The sequence below is a fragment of the Camarhynchus parvulus genome, chromosome Z (assembly GCF_901933205.1).
Source record: "Camarhynchus parvulus chromosome Z, STF_HiC, whole genome shotgun sequence".
Lineage (NCBI taxonomy): Eukaryota > Metazoa > Chordata > Aves > Passeriformes > Thraupidae > Camarhynchus > Camarhynchus parvulus.
Genome location: NC_044601.1, coordinates 45,877,209 through 45,887,260, shown reverse-complemented (window position 1 = coordinate 45,887,260; position 10,052 = coordinate 45,877,209).

Sequence of the window (10,052 nt, the reverse complement as noted above, 5' to 3'; positions counted from 1 at the left end):
AAACCTGTGGGTGTTGTGGGTTTGGTTGCACAATACTAATTCTTTAGTATTAACTTATTTTGTGGATAATTTATTATCCACAAAACTATTTATGGAGTCTGTGGCTGCACAGGTCAAGTATTTCTTAAATGTACTGTTTCTGAAATAAATGGGGATTATTTTTAAAGTCTGAGTTGCATACTTCAGTGACATGCCCTGTCTGCCCAAGGCTGTCCTTACTTGATGTAATTTATAAATACTTTGTAGAAAATTAAATATTGGTAGTAGTTACAGATTCATGTAGTAGTGCTTGCGTATAAAATAGAGTCCTCATGTGGTTAAAAAGTTAATAAAAGAGAATGTTAGGATCCCAGAGGCCCAAGCTACAGCCTTCTGTACATATAAATTGATGATATATTTGAAATTTTGTATTTATTTAAACTGGCTTTATGTATGTATGTACACATATACCCATTTGAGTTTAATTGTAGTTGCTTGATCTGCCATAGATTTATAAAAATAATCCACCAGCCCATTAAACTTCATTGAAGTGTGTGATTTTGATCAACATGCAACTTTGTGCTATTTTAACTGAATTGGCTTGAATGATGCCTGTCATTTAACGAGTTTGGAAGAAGGCACCTCGTTCTTCCAAGGTGGTGGAGAAGTGGGGGCGAGTGTGGCGCAGTGTGAGGCAGCATCAGCCACTGGTTTGCTAGATGAGGAAGTGGGCAGTGTACAGACATAGCTGCAACTTTATGAAGTGCTGATTTTCCAGTGAATTCTAGATGTTTCTGCTGTTCTGAAAGCTGCTTTAAAGGCTTTTCAAGGTTCTAGAAAGGCAGTTCACAGAAATCAGTCATTGGATTGGTGAGGCTGGAATATCCTCTAGTCCAGCATCATGCTCACAACAGGATTAACACTGAATTTGAGCTGGTTTTCTTGGGTTTTCCTGGGACTTTTGCAGATCTCTAGGGAAGGAGGAATATTTTCCATTGTTTCCAAAGAAAAGAACAGTCAAAATATAAATGTCTTAACTTTTGAATAGTTTTCTCTCTGTTTTTTGGCTTTGCATTCAGCAGTGTTGCCATACTGATGCCTGGATCACAGTTAAGTGATTAGACTACAGGGATGGGTAACATCCTCATCATCACTGCTCTTTACATGGGTAGGTCTGCCATTGCTGGACCCAAGGCATGATACACAAACTTTGTGTGAGGAATGTGGCTGAACCTAGTTAATGGCAAAACAAAAAGTTTTATTTCAGCTGAAACTTATAGGCACTTACTCTCACATGGTTTGTTGGGGGCCTTTTTGGTGGTTTTCTTTGTATGTTTGTTGGTTTGATTTTATTTTCCTTAGTAAAGCTTAGATTTCATTTTTCTTTTTTCCTCTTCATTCTTTTCCTCGCTTCTGAGAGATTCCCCTTGTAAGTTATTTTACAATTGTGAAGTACACATACATTTGCACATATTGGTTTCTTCTTTATTTGTTCTGCTAAAGAAGCACTATGCTGGCCTTCTTCCACCCACCCTGCCCTGTGCTTGTCACCTGGAGAACCTGGACTATCAGGTGACCTAGTTTTCCCATTCAGGAAGGATGCATAAGCAGAGCAATAGTACTGCTCCTGGCTGTCAGCACTGGTGTACGTGTCCAGCCCACCATTTTATTAGTGTCTGAAAACAGCAAAAATGCTGAATGCATTCCAACACACACAAATTAAGTAAGGAAGAAAAGGAAATAATGAGCTTTAGTGAAAGAGATGCAGAGCCAACATTTGTACTACTTGTCTTGTTAATGAATTTATTAGGCTAGACATGTAATCCGGAGGATAATATATACCAACATAAATGCCTCACTACGTATTTTCTTGGGCATGGGAATAAAAGGATGTGAAAGGAAGGACTAGGAATTAGACTCTTATCTGTAATTGTAATTAAAACAGACTTGGCCTGTTGACTATTTCTATGACTACATTGTCGTTACTGTGGCATTTAAATCAGAGTGGATAAATGTAAGAAAACCAGTATCTGGGCAGCAAGTGTGGACTGCATGTGGTGCACTAATGTGTGTTTACAGTGTGACCTTGAGTTTTATTTCAGGTATAATATCTGTTTTAACTCGATGTTTTTACAGAACCTGGGCTGTTCCTGGTGAAGATAATTTCCAGTCACGGACGTGATACTGCAGAACAATGTGAGCTGTTACTGAGATGCAGTGAATCTGTACTGGAAGTACCCCAGTGCTGTCTAGTATTTCAAGCTGACAGTTACACAGTCTATCCTGGTCCTGTTTCTTCAGAGCTACATAACTCTTTCATTTTCTATGGCTAAGGGATACTCATCTTTATAATACCAGTCTTTTTTAGAAAACAGAGAAAGCAAAAACCACAAACCTTTGTATGAGGCATTTTTTCAATTGGGAAAGTCTGGCAGGTTTTTGGTAGCAGGAGGAGGGTGGGGGTGGATTCTGTGAGAAGATGCCAGGAACTTCCCAACATATCTGACAGAGCATGTGCCAGTCAGCTCCAAGATGGACTTCCTGCTGGACAAGGCTGATGATGATAGCGCCTCTAGGGTAACATATTTAATAAAGGAAAAAAGCCATACCAAGCAACAGCAGCTAGAGCTAGAGAAGAGAGGGCTGGGGCTGTGAGAGACACCTCAGTAGGTCCCACATCAGTGAAGAGGGAGGGGCAGGAGGTGCTCCACATGCTGGAGCTGTGATTCCCCTGCAGCCTGTGGAGCAGACCCTGGTGAAGCAGCTGTGCCCCTGCAGCCCAGGGAGATCCAAAGCAGAGCAGAGATCCGCCTACAACCCATTGAGGAGCCCACACTGGAACAAATGGATGCCCAAAGGTGGCTGCAAGCCCACGGGAATTCCACACTGTAGCCGGGTCCTGGCCGCCTGTGGCCCCCTGGAGGAAGGACCTCCCACTGGAGCAGGTTTCCTGGCAGGATTTGTGACCCCATGAGGGTACCAGACTAGAGCAGGCTGTGCCTAAAGGATTGCTCCCTGAAGAATGTAGCGCCATGAGGAAGGGGTGAGAGAAGGTGGGGTTTTTAAAGATTTGGTTTTAATTTCTCATTTCCCTAGTCCTGATTGGTAAGAAATTTATTTTCCCCAAGCTGATTCTGTTTCATCCATGACAGTAATTAATAGGTGAACAATCTCTCCTTGTCCTTATCTCAACCCAGAAGCCTTTCATTATGTTTTTTCTCCCCAGGCCATCAGAGGAGGGGAGTGACAGAATGGCTTTGGTGAGCAGCTGACATCCAGCCAGGGTCAATCCAACCTAGATGGGAAGGAGTTAGATGGTATTTTTTAAGGGAGGGGGGCAAGGATAGTAAGTTTTATTGCTACTGAGCCTCCATTAATGTGTCTTAGCAGAGATTTAAGTAGAAATGCTTACATATAGCATGGTTGCTGCTGCCATCTCTGATTGAGGTAAGCGAAACTTGAGTTAGTATGTTTTAAAAACGGTGATGATTTAGCAAAGAAATTCCTGGAGCCTATATCAGTTTCTTGTCTTGTAAAAAATAGGTGCTTTAAAATTTACTGGAATTTGACTTGGGGATTACAGAAAGACTCAGGGGACTGTGCTGGTTGCATCAGAGAGGACAGAAGAAGGAGCATCTGATTTTTCTGCTCATGGCAGGTGAATGGTTTTTAATGATACTTTCTGTGTTATATGTAGTAACAAATTTTTAATATGAGCTATTTTGAAAAACTATTGACTGATATCCCATTTACATCTTAAGCATTTGCTTCTAACACATGTGGGCTTACTTAAAAGACTCTTCCCTGGGCTACAGTTAGAGACTTCATTGTGATTTAGATTAAACAACAACAGCTTTTTTATTGCTGAGCCTCTTTTCTCTGCCTGAATTTGTGCTCTGAGATGGAAAGGATGGCAAGTCTGAGCTTTGCCTGGGGCAATGAAAAGATGAGAGAGTATACAGAGATGCTGCAGGTGGCATTATTACCACCATACCAGCTGTTATGCTACTATATTTATAGCCATTATGCTATTAGTATTGTTGTGGCATAACAGCTGGAAAATAAGAATAACTGCAACTTATACTGTAGAGGTTCAAATCACCATTTATTAATAACTGTGACAGGAATTGGAAATCACACTTGGAAATAACTAAACACAAATATTTCAGCTCTAAATTGCTAGAGACCATAGGAAGCAGGATGAAAATACAGGTGGTACATGCATTTTTATCTGATGCATGGAATAATTAGCTAGATAATAGATAATTAGGAGATCCATTTCAAGACCTTTCAGATAGCAGAAAACAGAAGTATTCTTGCTACAGATATAGCAGAATTGAATGTTCCAATTTACTTTCTCCAAGCAATGTTATGCTTGCTTTTTTCCCCCCTACTGTTATTTCTTACCTTTTAATGCAGCAGTCCCAGATGTTTTCATGGTTGTAAGACACCCATATCAATTATATTTTATTGCTTAGTCCTCATTTACTCTAAGCTGCTTTGGAGTCCAAAACTTCCTTTCTGCTCCTGAAGCAGTTCTAAGGATTCTTAGTGCAATCAGCTTGTGCCATGGGTGGATTTCTGTTTAATTGACATTAATGGGACATGTGCATATGCTCAGCTAATCTGGGTCTGAACTGGTAAATTTATGTGCTCGAATCATTGGGAAATTAACTGTATTTTACTCTACTTGTATTTGAAGGGAAAATTATCAAAAATATCCTTTGTTCCTATGCCAAACTTAGCTTCTTCCTCTTGTGTAGAATTCTGTGTGGTACAGGAGATATATAGATTTAGATGCAGATATAGATAAAGACAGTTATAGATGATATAGATATACATTATATATAAGGCTGTATCAAGAAGATATATCCAAGGGAGTAAAATCAAAACAAAACAAAACAAAAACAACCCAACCCCCCACCCCCAGAACCCCCAGGTGATGCTGTGACTTGAATAGGGATAACATGGAGCTGTTATTGTAAGAAGCTGGAGTCACTTTTCTGACTTTTGTATTGCTAACAATATTCTTTAAAATACTCTCTTGGTTCCAAGCTGTTGCTCAGCTGGGATGTTGTCCTGGGTTGACTATATGATGCTTTTATCCCCAAATCGTCTCATTGGTTTATGCTGAATAATAATAAGTTTTGCACCTTTAAGACTTGTTGCAGAGAGTGAAAGGGGGGAGAGAAGAATCGCACAGTTCTTTTTTTTTTCTCTTCGCTCAGACATTGCACGTACTCCCCCGCATTCCTCCTCCAGGACTGCGTTGTCTTGCGGACAGACAGACGGCAGGACAGAGAGCTCTCCTTTTGCTTTTGGTTAGTTTTAGCTGGCTGAGGCAAAGAAGAGTCCCTGGACTGTGGTTTTTCTTTTCCTTTTCTTTGGACCTCTTGGAACCTGCTCTGGACTGAACACCCAGGGAAGCACCGGCAGCTCACACCTGTGGCCACCGGGCCAGGCCGGGCCTGGCCTGTGAGAATTCCAGCACCAGAAGGACTGATAAGAGACTGAGTGAGCTGGGCTGCAACCGGGGGGGGTTTTCTCAATTGGTCATCTCTTTTAGAGCGGTAAAGGGTTTTATTGTTTTAATATTGTTAGGTTCTATTGTTTAATAAACAGCTTTTTTCCACTTTTCTTCAAGGAGGTATTTTCTCCCGGACTGGTTGTGGGGGGGAGGGGCCGATTGAATTTATCCTCCTACTAGAGCCCCTCTGGGGACTCTCTCTCTCTCTCTCTCCCAAAATTTTGCTCTAAACCAAGACAGATACACTTCTTGGCGCCCAACTCGTGGCCAGAGAAAGTGGAAAAAAGCTTATTGTGTGCGTTGGTTGTGCTCACTAGCTAGTGAGTTAAAGCAGTCAATAGCCATGCTGCTGGAATTCGTAACATCTCTTGAGGTGGAGACCTTCATGTGGTTCTGGTCTCTAGACCTTTCTGAGGTTTCGATACCATTCTGGTCACTCGGATTATTGTCCATAATACGTAATTCTTACGGTAGATGGGCACGGATTGGAGTAGCTCTTGTGCTGGCCTTGGTGATAATGATTTATAGGGCATTTATAAAGATGCTGGCGTCTGTTTACGATATGTTTCATCCTACCCTGCCTCCCAGTTCCAGTAGTATGTTTTGGGAATTCCACCAAAAGAAAAGCAGCTCCAGTTGCCCGTGGCCGAACTGCCAGGTATGATGATGATGACATGTCCGATCCCCTTGAAGGAACCTCCAAGGCATATGCCCAGGGAAAGAAGGATAACCAGGCTTAGAGGGGCCCTGCCTCTAGCCAGGTAGAGGCTAGGGAAAATCGTGTTTTCTGGTCTGTGTGGATTCATTGGCCTGGCACATCGGAACCACAAGAGTATAAAGCTTTGGTTGATACTGGTGCACAATGTACATTAATTCCGTCAAGACATGTGGGGATAGAGTCTGTTTCTATTGTTGGCGTGACAGGGGGATCCCAGGATTTCACTTTGGTGGAAGCTGAGGTGAGCCTGACTGGAAATGAGTGGAAGAAACACCCTATTGTGACTGGCCCAGAGGCCCCATGCATTTTAGGCATAGACTTCCTCAGAAGTGGGTATTTCAAAGACCCAAAGGGACTCAGGTGGGCATTTGGAATAGCTGCTGTAGAGAGAGAGGGTGTCAAGCAGTTGAACAGTTTGCCTAGACTGTCAGAAAACCCATCTGCAGTAAGACTCCTGAAAGTAGAAAAGCAACGAGTACCGATTGCCACCTCAACAGTGCACCGCCGACAGTACCGAACGAATCGAGATGCTGTGATCCCCATCCACAAAATGATCCGTGAGCTGGAGAGCCAAGGGGTGGTTAGCAAGACCCACTCACCCTTCAACAGCCCCATTTGGCCTGTGCGTAAATCTGAAGGAGAATGGAGATTGACTGTAGACTACCGTGCATTGAATGAAGTGACTCCACCGCTGAGCACCGCTGTGCCTGACATGCTGGAACTCCAGTACGAGCTGGAGTCCAAGGCAGCGAGGTGGTATGCCACTATTGACATTGCCAATGCATTTTTCTCCATTCCTCTGGCAGCAGAATGCAGGCCCCAGTTTGCTTTCACCTGGAGGGGCGTGCAGTACACCTGGAACCGACTGCCCCAGGGGTGGAAGCAGAGTCCCACCATCTGCCATGGACTGATCCAGGCTGCACTGGAAAAGGGTGAGGCTCCAGAACATCTGCAATATATTGATGACATCATTGTGTGGGGGAAGACAGCAGCAGAAGTGTTTGAGAAAGGGGAGAAAATCATCCAGATTCTCCTAAAAGCCGGCTTCGCCATCAAGAAGAGCAAAGTCAAGGGACCTGCTCAAGAGATCCAGTTTCTGGGAGTGAAGTGGCAAGACGGACGGCGTCAGATTCCCACTGATGTCATCAACAAGATCACAGCAATGTCTCCACCATCCAGCAAGAAAGAAACGCAAGCTTTCCTAGGTGCCATAGGTTTTTGGAGGATGCATATTCCTGAGTACAGTCAGATCGTGAGCCCTCTCTACCTGGTCACCCGCAAGAAGAACCCTTTCCACTGGGGCCCAGAGCAGCAACAAGCCTTTGCACAAATCAAGCAGGAGATTGCCCATGCAGTAGCCCTTGGCCCAGTCAGGGACGGGACCAGAGGTGAAGAACGTGCTCTACTCTGCAGCCGGGAACCATGGCTTGTCCTGGAGCCTTTGGCAGAAGGTGCCTGGTGAGACTCGAGGCCGACCGCTAGGATTCTGGAGGGCAGCTACAGAGGGTCTGAAGCCAACTATACTCCAACAGAGAAGGAAATCTTGGCTGCCTATGAAGGAGTCCAGGCTGCCTCAGAGGTAATAGGCACAGAAGCACAACTCCTCCTGGCACCCCGACTACCGGTGCTGGGGTGGATGTTCAAAGCAAAGGTTCCCTCTACGCACCATGCCACCAGCACCACATGGAGCAAATGGATTGCTGTTATCACACAGCGCGCCCGTATTGGAAACCCGAATCGCCCTGGGATTCTGGAAATAATTACAAACTGGCCAGAAGGTGAAAATTTTGGTCTCACTGATGAAGAGGAACAAGAAGTGACACGGGCTGAAGAAGCTCCACCATATAACCAGCTGCCAGCAGAAGATACACGATACGCTCTTTTTACTGATGGTTCTTGCCGCATTGTGGGAATGAACCGGAAGTGGAAAGCAGCTGTATGGAGCCCCACACGACAAGTTGCACAAGCTACCGAAGGAGAAGGTGGATCAAGCCAGCTTGCTGAACTCAAAGCTGTTCAGCTGGCCCTGGACATTGCTAAGAGAGAGAAGTGGCCAAAGCTCTACCTTTACACTGATTCATGGATGGTAGCCAACGCACTGTGGGGATGGCTGGAAAGGTGGAAAAAGGCCAACTGGCAGCGTAGGGGAAAACCGATCTGGGCTGCTGATGAATGGAAAGACATTGCCGCTCGGTTAGAGAAGCTACCTGTGAAAGTCCGTCATGTTGATGCCCATGTCCCCAAGAGTCGGGCTAATGAGGAACACCAAAATAATGAGCAGGTAGACCAGGCTGCAAAGATAGAGGTGTCAAAGATAGACTTAGATTGGCAACATAAGGGGGAGTTATTCCTAGCTCGATGGGCCCATGATGCCTCAGGCCATCAGGGTAGAGATGCCACCTATAAGTGGGCACGAGACCGAGGGGTGGATTTAACCATGGACAGTATTTCTCAGGTTATCCATGACTGTGAGACATGTGCTGCCATCAAACAGGCCAAGCGATTGAAGCCCCTGTGGTATGGTGGGCAGTGGTCTAAGTACAAGTATGGGGAGGCCTGGCAGATTGACTACATCACACTGCCCCAGACACGCCAGGGCAAGCACTACGTGCTCACAATGGTGGAAGCCACCACTGGATGGCTGGAAACCTACCCTGTGCCTCATGCCACTGCCCGTAACACTATCCTGGGCCTGGAAAAGCAAATTCTGTGGAGACATGGTACCCCTGAGAGGATTGAGTCAGACAACGGGACTCATTTTAGGAACAGCCTTATCAGCACTTGGGCTAGGGAACATGGTATTGAGTGGGTGTACCACATCCCCTACCACGCACCAGCTGCAGGCAAAGTGGAGAGGTACAACGGACTGTTAAAAACCACATTGAAAGCATTAGGTGGGGGATCTTTCAAAAACTGGGAGCAGCATCTGGCAAAGGCCACCTGGTTAGTTAATACCCGAGGCTCTACTAACCGAGTGGGCCCTGCCCAATCTGAGTCTTTGCATAGAGTAGATGGAGACAAAGTCCCAGTGGTACATGTCAGAGGTTTGTTAGGGAAGACAGTTTGGATTAATTCTGCCTCGAATACAGACAAACCCATTCGTGGGGTTGTTTTTGCTCAGGGACCAGGTTACACATGGTGGATAATGCAAAGAGATGGGAGAACACGATGTGTACCTCAGGGAGATCTGATTGTTGGGTGAGACCTATGTGTAAATATCACTGTTTGCTGAATGCTGTTACCATTGTCTGTGTATAGCTGTATAATGGATGTATAATGTATGTGTTTGTAGAGTTAAATTTATATTAGTTTTAGTAGTAAGCAGACGATATGGGGATAAGGGGTGGAATGTCCTGGGTTGACTATATGATGCTTTTATCCCCAAATCGTCTCATTGGTTTATGCTGAATAATAATAAGTTTTGCACCTTTAAGACTTGTTGCAGAGAGTGAAAGGGGGGGAGAGAAGAATCGCACAGTTCTTTTTTTTCTCTTCGCTCAGACATTGCACGTACTCCCCCGCATTCCTCCTCCAGGACTGTGTTGTCTGCGGACAGACAGACGGCAGGACAGAGAGCTCTCCTTTTGCTTTTGGTTAGTTTTAGCTGGCTGAGGCAAAGAAGAGTCCCTGGACTGTGGTTTTTCTTTTCCTTTTCTTTGGACCTCTTGGAACCTGCTCTGGACTGAACACCCAGGGGAGCACCGGCAGCTCGCACCTGTGGCCACCGGGCCAGGCCGGGCCTGGCCTGTGAGAATTCCAGCACCAGAAGGACTGATAAGAGACTGAGTGAGCTGGGCTGCAACCGGGGGGGGTTTTCTCAATTGGTCA